Source organism: Hyla sarda, unplaced genomic scaffold, assembly GCF_029499605.1.
Source record: "Hyla sarda isolate aHylSar1 unplaced genomic scaffold, aHylSar1.hap1 scaffold_3118, whole genome shotgun sequence".
NCBI lineage: Eukaryota > Metazoa > Chordata > Amphibia > Anura > Hylidae > Hyla > Hyla sarda.
The window spans coordinates 3,370-12,500 of record NW_026609845.1 but is presented as its reverse complement, the minus strand read 5'-3'; positions in this window follow the sequence as shown (position 1 = coordinate 12,500).

The window sequence follows — 9,131 nt, the reverse complement described above, 5'->3', positions numbered from 1 at the left end:
ACCCTTCCCGGGTACTCTCTTCCGGGAGGCCCCCGGCGGGACCTCCGGGGGGGGGGGGTGGGGGGGGGGGGGAAACGGCCAAGGTCCCCCGGGCCCGGTTCTCCGCAGGGGGAGGAGGCATGGCACGAGCCCGGGCCTCGGCGAGCCTTCCCCGGGCAAGGGCTCCGGGGAAGGCGGCGTTGGAAACTTGAGAGAGTTTGGAGGGCCAGTCTCGCACGCTAGAGCAAGGTTGCCCTGAGCATAAAATTGAGAAAAAATAAAATAAAAATTCCGCAGAGGTGGGGGGAGAGGTGGTCAGACTACCCGAGGAGGGCGCACCATAGCCGGGTATGCCCCCGCGGAGGGTCCCCTGTGAGACTTCCGGTGGGACTTTGAAAGAAAAAAAAAAATAAAATAAAATCAAAGCCCCCCCCCCTGGTTCTCTCGAGGGCACCCGGCCGGACGACTACCCGAGGAGGGCTCACCTCCCCTGGGCAAGGTCTCCGGAAGGGTCACCCGGACGACTTCCAGGCCTGACGATTATCTCGAAACCGAGAACCGCTATGAGAACAGATTCGAAGGCCGTATCCGGGTGACAGTTCCACGAGTCGGGCATGACAGAGTGGCACGCGTTCATAAAACTGCATAGCAGCATGGCGACCGGCGACCTCAGAACGGCCACCTGCCTGGGGATAGCAGGAGAGCGAGAAGCACGGCTGCTCTCTCGGGGTACGCCAGGGCCGAGCGCGGGCTCGCCTGCGGAAGAACCCCTGCCTTCTCCCACGGTGAATTCCGGGGGGGGGGGGGGAGACGGGGCCGGTTCACGTACCCGACCCGGGGCTTGCGCGGTCCCCGGGCAAAGCCTCCGGAAGGGTCCCCTTACACGCACAGACCCGGAGAGGCTAAAAGGGCGGGAGGCGCGGGTCCCTGTACCCAGGCAGGGCGCGCCGTCCTTGGGAACAGGATGGGCGACACGTACCCCTGACAGAATACGAGTCCCGGCTGTCAGCCCTGGGGGAGTCGTGAGTCCCTGTGCCCAGGCAGGGTCCACCGAACTCGGGCAATGCCTCTGGAAGGGTCCCCCGAAAGACTTCCGGGCCTGACGATTATCTCGAAACCGAGAACCGCTATGAGAACGGATTCGAAGGCCGAATCCGGGTGACAGTTCCACGAGTCGGGCATGACAGAGTGGCACGCGTTCATAAAACTGCATAGCAGCATGGCGACCGGCTACCGCAGAACGGCCACCTGCCTGGGGATAGCAGGAGAGCGAGAAGCACGGCTGCTCTCCCGGGGTACGCCAGGGCCGAGCGTGTGCTCCCCTGCGGACGAACCTCTGCCTTCTCCCTCGGTGAATGCCGGGGGGAACGGGTCCGGTTCGCGTACCCGACCCGGGGCCGGTCGGTCCCCGGGCAAAGCCTCCGGAAGGGTCCCCTTTACACGCACAGACCCAGAGAGGCTAAAAGGGCGGGAGGCGCGGGTCCCTGTACCCAGGCAGGGCGCGCCGTCCTTGGGAAGAGTTGCAGCGGAACGGCCACCCGTGCCAGAGGGCCGGGACGTCGAGCGAGTCGAGCAACTTCGGCGGGCGGTCCGCCGAAGTCCCCCGGTCCCGGGGGTGATGCGCGCGTGCCCTGCCGGCACCCTCTTTGGACCGGAGGGGCCGAGCTATGGGCGTAATTTCTCGTTTTTTTTTCATCCTCTGAAGGTCCCTCGATCGATCTGGCGAGGCGCGATCCGGCGGGGAGCGACCCTCTCGTTCGGCCGGGCTCCGGAGCCCGTGTCGGCGAAGGCGAGAGGGTCTCGCTCCCCCTGACGCCGCATCGTGCCGGGGCTCGGGGGGGGGCCCTTAGGGTATACCCCCTCCCGGCGGAACTCCCGCCGGGAAAGGGGTCGTCCCTCCCGGGAGGCGAGCTTGAGCGGCACGGAGCGGGCTCCCCCAGATGTGTCCGGAGAGAACGGCATCATTCGCAATATCCCCAGACGGTCGTTTCGACGCGCGATCCGGCGGGGACCGACCCCCTCGTCCGGCCGGGCCCCGGAGCCCGTGTCGGCGAAGGGTCTCGATCCCCCCGGTGCCGAGTCGCGCCACGGCACGGTCCGGAAGGCTATATCCGTCTTTGAAGGTCCCTCGATCGATCTAACGAAGCGCGATCCGGCAGGGAGCTAGCCACTCTGCGGAGCCCGTGTCAGTAAAGGCGAGAGGGTCCCCCTCCCCCCAGATGCCGCATCGCGCCGGTGCGGAGGCGGCGGCTGCCGCCAGATGCGCGACGAGGGGTCGGCGGTCACGAAGGGCACAGGGAGGGTGGCCGGGCGGTCCGGCAGGAAGCGCAACCGCGTCCCGGCGAGGGAGACCCAAGGCCCCAGGGCCTCTCCCCTAAGCCGCGGGCGTCGGAGTGCGCGCAGCGGGACCGCGCCTCGGCTGCCCTCCCTCGGCCTCCCTCGCGGAGGGGGGCCGAGCCGTCCCAGGAGACGCGCGAGCGGGACGGCTCCCCGACGGCCACCGTACCCCCCCGGAGAAAGGCAGCGGTACCGCCGGGCGGGTGGGCGGACCCCGTCGGGCGGCCCGGCGGAGCTCCTTCGTAGGCTGAGAGTAAAATCGAAAAAGTCCCGATCGACGTGCCCGGGGGGCTAAGCGCGGGTCCCTGCATCCCAGGCAGGGCGCGCCCACCTCGGGCACGGGATCCCGGAACCCGGAGCGGCGGAGGGGTCGGCGGTCCCGAAGGGCATAGGGAGGGGCGGCCGGGCGGTCCGGCAGGAAGCGCAACCGCGTCCAGGCGCGGGAGACCCAAGGCCCCTCGGGGTCCTCGAGGCTGCCCGCGAGACTCCGGTCCCGCGTCGGCGCGCCTCGCTCCCCGGGCCTCTCCCCTAAGCCGCGGGCGTCGGAGTGCGCGCAGCAGGACCGCACCTCGGCTGCCCTCCCTCGGCCTCCCTCGCGGAGGGGGGCCGAGCCGTCCCAGAACACGCGGGCGGGCGGGACGGCTCCCTGACGGCCACCGGACCCCGCCGAGCCCAACCCGGGCACGGGATCCTTGGAGAGCGGACACCCGGAGGAAGGCAGCGGTACCGCCGGGCGGGTGAGCAGACCCCGTCGGGCGGCCCGGCGGAGCTCCTTCGTAGGCTGAGCGTAAAATCGACAAAGTCCCGATCGGCGTGTCCCCGGGGGGCTAAGCGCGGGTCCCTGCATCCCAGGCAGGGCGCGCCCACCCCGGGCACGGGATCCCGGAACCCGGAGCGGCGGAGGGGTCGGCGGTCCCGAAGGGCATAGGGAGGGGCGGCCGGGCGGTCCGGCAGGAAGCGCAACCGCGTCCAGGCGCGGGAGACCCAAGGCCCCTCGGGGTCCTCGAGGCTGCCCGCGAGACTCCGGTCCCGCGTCGGCACGCCTCGCTCCCCGGGCCTCTCCCCTAAGCCGCGGGCGTCGGAGTGCGCGCAGCAGGACCGCACCTCGGCCGCCCTCCCTCGGCCTCCCTCGCGGAGGGGGGCCGAGCCGTCCCAGGAGACACGCGGGCGGGCGGGACGGCTCCCCGACGGCCACCGGACCCCGCCGAGCCCACCCCGGGCACGGGATCCTTGGAGAGCGGACAGCCGGAGGAAGGCAGCGGTACCGCCGGGCGGGTGGGCGGACCCCGTCGGGCGGCCCGGCGGAGCTCCTTCGTAGGCTGAGAGTAAAATTGACAAAGTCCCGATCGACGTGCCCGGGGGGCTAAGCGCGGGTCCCTGCATCCCAGGCAGGGCGCGCCCACCCCGGGCACGGTATCCCCAGAGAGGGCACACCCGGAGGAAGGCAGCGGGACCACCGGGTGGGTGCGCGAACCCGCACGGGCGGTGCAGCGTGGCCCCGAAGTAGGCTGAGCGTAACATTGACAAGGTCGAGATCGCTGTGCGCGGGGTGTTTGGGACCGGTCCCTGGACCCCCGGGAGGCTTCGCCCACCCCGCGCATGGTATCCCCGGAGAGGGCACACCCGGAGGAAGGCAGCGGGACCACCGGGTGGGTGCGCGAACCCGCACGGGCGGTGCAGCGTGGCCCCGAAGTAGGCTGAGCGTAACATTGACAAGGTCGAGATCGCTGTGCGCGGGGTGTTTGGGACCGGTCCCTGGACCCCCGGGAGGCTTCGCCCACCCCGCGCATGGTATCCCCGGAGAGGGCACACCCGGAGGAAGGCAGCGGGACCACCGGGTGGGTGCGCGAACCCGCACGGGCGGTGCAGCGTGGCCCCGAAGTAGGCTGAGCGTAACATTGACAAGGTCGAGATCGCTGTGCGCGGGGTGTTTGGGACCGGTCCCTGGACCCCCGGGAGGCTTCGCCCACCCCGCGCATGGTATCCCCGGAGAGGGCACACCCGGAGGAAGGCAGCGGGACCACCGGGTGGGTGCGCGAACCCGCACGGGCGGTGCAGCGTGGCCCCGAAGTAGGCTGAGCGTAACATTGACAATGTCGAGATCGCTGTGTGCGGGGTGTTTGGGACCGGTCCCTGGACCCCCGGGAGGGGTCGCACACCCCGCGCATGGTATCCCCGGATAGGGCACACCCGGAGGAAGGCAGCGGGACCACCGGGTGGGTGCGCGAACCCGTACGGGCGGTGCAGCGTGGCCCCGAAGTAGGCTGAGCGTAACATTGACAAGGTCGAGATCGCTGTGCGCGGGGTGTTTGGCACCGGTCCCTGGACCCCCGGGAGGGTTCGCACACCCCGCGCATGGTATCCCCGGAGAGGGCACACCCGGAGGAAGGCAGCGGGACCACCGGGTGGGTGCGCGAACCCGCACGGGCGGTGCAGCGTGGCCCCGAAGTAGGCTGAGCGTAACATTGACAAGGTCGAGATCGCTGTGCGCGGGGTGTTTGGCACCGGTCCCTGGACCCCCGGGAGGCTTCGCCCACCCCGCGCATGGTATCCCCGGAGAGGGCACACCCGGAGGAAGGCAGCGGGACCACCGGGTGGGTGCGCGAACCCGCACGGGCGGTGCAGCGTGGCCCCGAAGTAGGCTGAGCGTAACATTGACAAGGTCGAGATCGCTGTGCGCGGGGTGTTTGGCACCGGTCCCTGGACCCCCGGGAGGGTTCGCACACCCCGCGCATGGTATCCCCAGAGAGGGCACACCCGGAGGAAGGCAGCGGGACAACCGGGTGGGTGCGCGAACCCGCACGGGCGGTGCAGCGTGGCCCCGAAGTAGGCTGAGCGTAACATTGACAAGGTCGAGATCGCTGTGCGCGGGGTGTTTGGGACCGGTCCCTGGACCCCCGGGAGGGTTCGCACACCCCGCGCATGGTATCCCCGGAGAGGGCACACCCGGAGGAAGGCAGCGGGACCACCGGGTGGGTGCGCGAACCCGCACGGGCGGTGCAGCGTGGCCCCGAAGTAGGCTGAGCGTAACATTGACAAGGTCGAGATCGCTGTGCGCGGGATGTTTGGGACCGGTCCCTGGACCCCCGGGAGGGTTCGCACACCCCGCGCATGGTATCCCCGGAGAGGGCACACCCGGAGGAAGGCAGCGGGACCACCGGGTGGGTGCGCGAACCCGCACGGGCGGTGCAGCGTGGCCCCGAAGTAGGCTGAGCGTAACATTGACAAGGTCGAGATCGCTGTGCGCGGGGTGTTTGGCACCGGTTCCTGGACCCCCGGGAGGGTTCGCACACCCCGCGCATGGTATCCCCGGAGAGGGCACACCCGGAGGAAGGCAGCGGGACCACCGGGTGGGTGCGCGAACCCGCACGGGCGGTGCAGCGTGGCCCCGAAGTAGGCTGAGCGTAACATTGACAAGGTCGAGATCGCTGTGCGCGGGGTGTTTGGCACCGGTTCCTGGACCCCCGGGAGGGTTCGCACACCCCGCGCATGGTATCCCCGGAGAGGGCACACCCGGAGGAAGGCAGCGGGACCACCGGGTGGGTGCGCGAACCCGCACGGGCGGTGCAGCGTGGCCCCGAAGTAGGCTGAGCGTAACATTGACAAGGTCGGGATCGCTGTGCGCGGGGTGTTTGGCACCGGTCCCTGGACCCCCGGGAGGGTTCGCACACCCCGCGCATGGTATCCCCGGAGAGGGCACACCCGGAGGAAGGCAGCGGGACCACCGGGTGGGTGCGCGAACCCGCACGGGCGGTGCAGCGTGGCCCCGAAGTAGGCTGAGCGTAACATTGACAAGGTCGAGATCGCTGTGCGCGGGGTGTTTGGCACCGGTCCCTGGACCCCCGGGAGGGTTCGCACACCCCGCGCATGGTATCCCCGGAGAGGGCACACCCGGAGGAAGGCAGCGGGACCACCGGGTGGGTGCGCGAACCCGCACGGGCGGTGCAGCGTGGCCCCGAAGTAGGCTGAGCGTAACATTGACAAGGTCGAGATCGCTGTGCGCGGGGTGTTTGGCACCGGTCCCTGGACCCCCGGGAGGGTTCGCACACCCCGCGCATGGTATCCCCGGAGAGGGCACACCCGGAGGAAGGCAGCGGGACCACCGGGTGGGTGCGCGAACCCGCACGGGCGGTGCAGCGTGGCCCCGAAGTAGGCTGAGCGTAACATTGACAAGGTCGAGATCGCTGTGCGCGGGGTGTTTGGCACCGGTCCCTGGACCCCCGGGAGGGTTCGCACACCCCGCGCATGGTATCCCCGGAGAGGGCACACCCGGAGGAAGGCAGCGGGACCACCGGGTGGGTGCGCGAACCCGCACGGGCGGTGCAGCGTGGCCCCGAAGTAGGCTGAGCGTAACATTGACAAGGTCGAGATCGCTGTGTGCGGGGTGTTTGGGACCGGTCCCTGGACCCCCGGGAGGGGTCGCACACCCCGCGCATGGTATCCCCGGATAGGGCACACCCGGAGGAAGGCAGCGGGACCACCGGGTGGGTGCGCGAACCCGCACGGGCGGTGCAGCGTGGCCCCGAAGTAGGCTGAGCGTAACATTGACAAGGTCGAGATCGCTGTGCGCGGGGTGTTTGGGACCGGTCCCTGGACCCCCGGGAGGGTTCGCACACCCCGCGCATGATATCCCCGGAGAGGGCACACCCGGAGGAAGGCAGCGGGACCACCGGGTGGGTGCGCGAACCCGCACGGGCGGTGCAGCGTGGCCCCGAAGTAGGCTGAGCGTAACATTGACAAGGTCGAGATCGCTGTGCGCGGGGTGTTTGGCACCGGTCCTTGAACCCCCGGGAGGGTTCGCACACCCCGCGCATGGTATCCCCGGAGAGGGCACACCCGGAGGAAGGCAGCGGGACCACCGGGTGGGTGCGCGAACCCGCACGGGCGGTGCAGCGTGGCCCCGAAGTAGGCTGAGCGTAACATTGACAAGGTCGAGATCGCTGTGCGCGGGGTGTTTGGCACCGGTTCCTGGACCCCCGGGAGGGTTCGCACACCCCGCGCATGGTATCCCCGGAGAGGGCACACCCGGAGGAAGGCAGCGGGACCACCGGGTGGGTGCGCGAACCCGCACGGGCGGTGCAGCGTGGCCCCGAAGTAGGCTGAGCGTAACATTGACAAGGTCGAGATCGCTGTGCGCGGGGTGTTTGGCACCGGTCCCTGGACCCCCGGGAGGGTTCGCACACCCCGCGCATGGTATCCCCGGAGAGGGCACACCCGGAGGAAGGCAGCGGGACCACCGGGTGGGTGCGCGAATCCGCACGGGCGGTGCAGCGTGGCCCCGAAGTAGGCTGAGCGTAACATTGACAAGGTCGAGATCGCTGTGCGCGGGGTGTTTGGCACCGGTTCCTGGACCCCCGGGAGGGTTCGCACACCCCGCGCATGGTATCCCCGGAGAGGGCACACCCGGAGGAAGGCAGCGGGACCACCGGGTGGGTGCGCGAACCCGCACGGGCGGTGCAGCGTGGCCCCGAAGTAGGCTGAGCGTAACATTGACAAGGTCGAGATCGCTGTGCGCGGGGTGTTTGGCACCGGTCCCTGGACCCCCGGGAGGGTTCGCACACCCCGCGCATGGTATCCCCGGAGAGGGCACACCCGGAGGAAGGCAGCGGGACCACCGGGTGGGTGCGCGAACCCGCACGGGCGGTGCAGCGTGGCCCCGAAGTAGGCTGAGCGTAACATTGACAAGGTCGAGATCGCTGTGCGCGGGGTGTTTGGCACCGGTCCCTGGACCCCCGGGAGGGTTCGCACACCCCGCGCATGGTATCCCCGGAGAGGGCACACCCGGAGGAAGGCAGCGGGACCACCGGGTGGGTGCGCGAACCCGCACGGGCGGTGCAGCGTGGCCCCGAAGTAGGCTGAGCGTAACATTGACAAGGTCGAGATCGCTGTGCGCGGGGTGTTTGGGACCGGTCCCTGGACCCCCGGGAGGCTTCGCCCACCCCGCGCATGGTATCCCCGGAGAGGGCACACCCGGAGGAAGGCAGCGGGACCACCGGGTGGGTGCGCGAACCCGCACGGGCGGTGCAGCGTGGCCCCGAAGTAGGCTGAGCGTAACATTGACAAGGTCGAGATCGCTGTGCGCGGGGTGTTTGGGACCGGTCCCTGGACCCCCGGGAGGCTTCGCCCACCCCGCGCATGGTATCCCCGGAGAGGGCACACCCGGAGGAAGGCAGCGGGACCACCGGGTGGGTGCGCGAACCCGCACGGGCGGTGCAGCGTGGCCCCGAAGTAGGCTGAGCGTAACATTGACAAGGTCGAGATCGCTGTGCGCGGGGTGTTTGGGACCGGTCCCTGGACCCCCGGGAGGGGTCGCACACCCCGCGCATGGTATCCCCGGATAGGGCACACCCGGAGGAAGGCAGCGGGACCACCGGGTGGGTGCGCGAACCCGCACGGGCGGTGCAGCGTGGCCCCGAAGTAGGCTGAGCGTAACATTGACAAGGTCGAGATCGCTGTGCGCGGGGTGTTTGGCACCGGTCCCTGGACCCCCGGGAGGGTTCGCACACCCCGCGCATGGTATCCCCGGAGAGGGCACACCCGGAGGAAGGCAGCGGGACCACCGGGTGGGTGCGCGAACCCGCACGGGCGGTGCAGCGTGGCCCCGAAGTAGGCTGAGCGTAACATTGACAAGGTCGAGATCGCTGTGCGCGGGGTGTTTGGCACCGGTCCCTGGACCCCCGGGAGGGTTCGCACACCCCGCGCATGGTATCCCCGGAGAGGGCACACCCGGAGGAAGGCAGCGGGACCACCGGGTGGGTGCGCGAACCCGCACGGGCGGTGCAGCGTGGCCCCGAAGTAGGCTGAGCGTAACATTG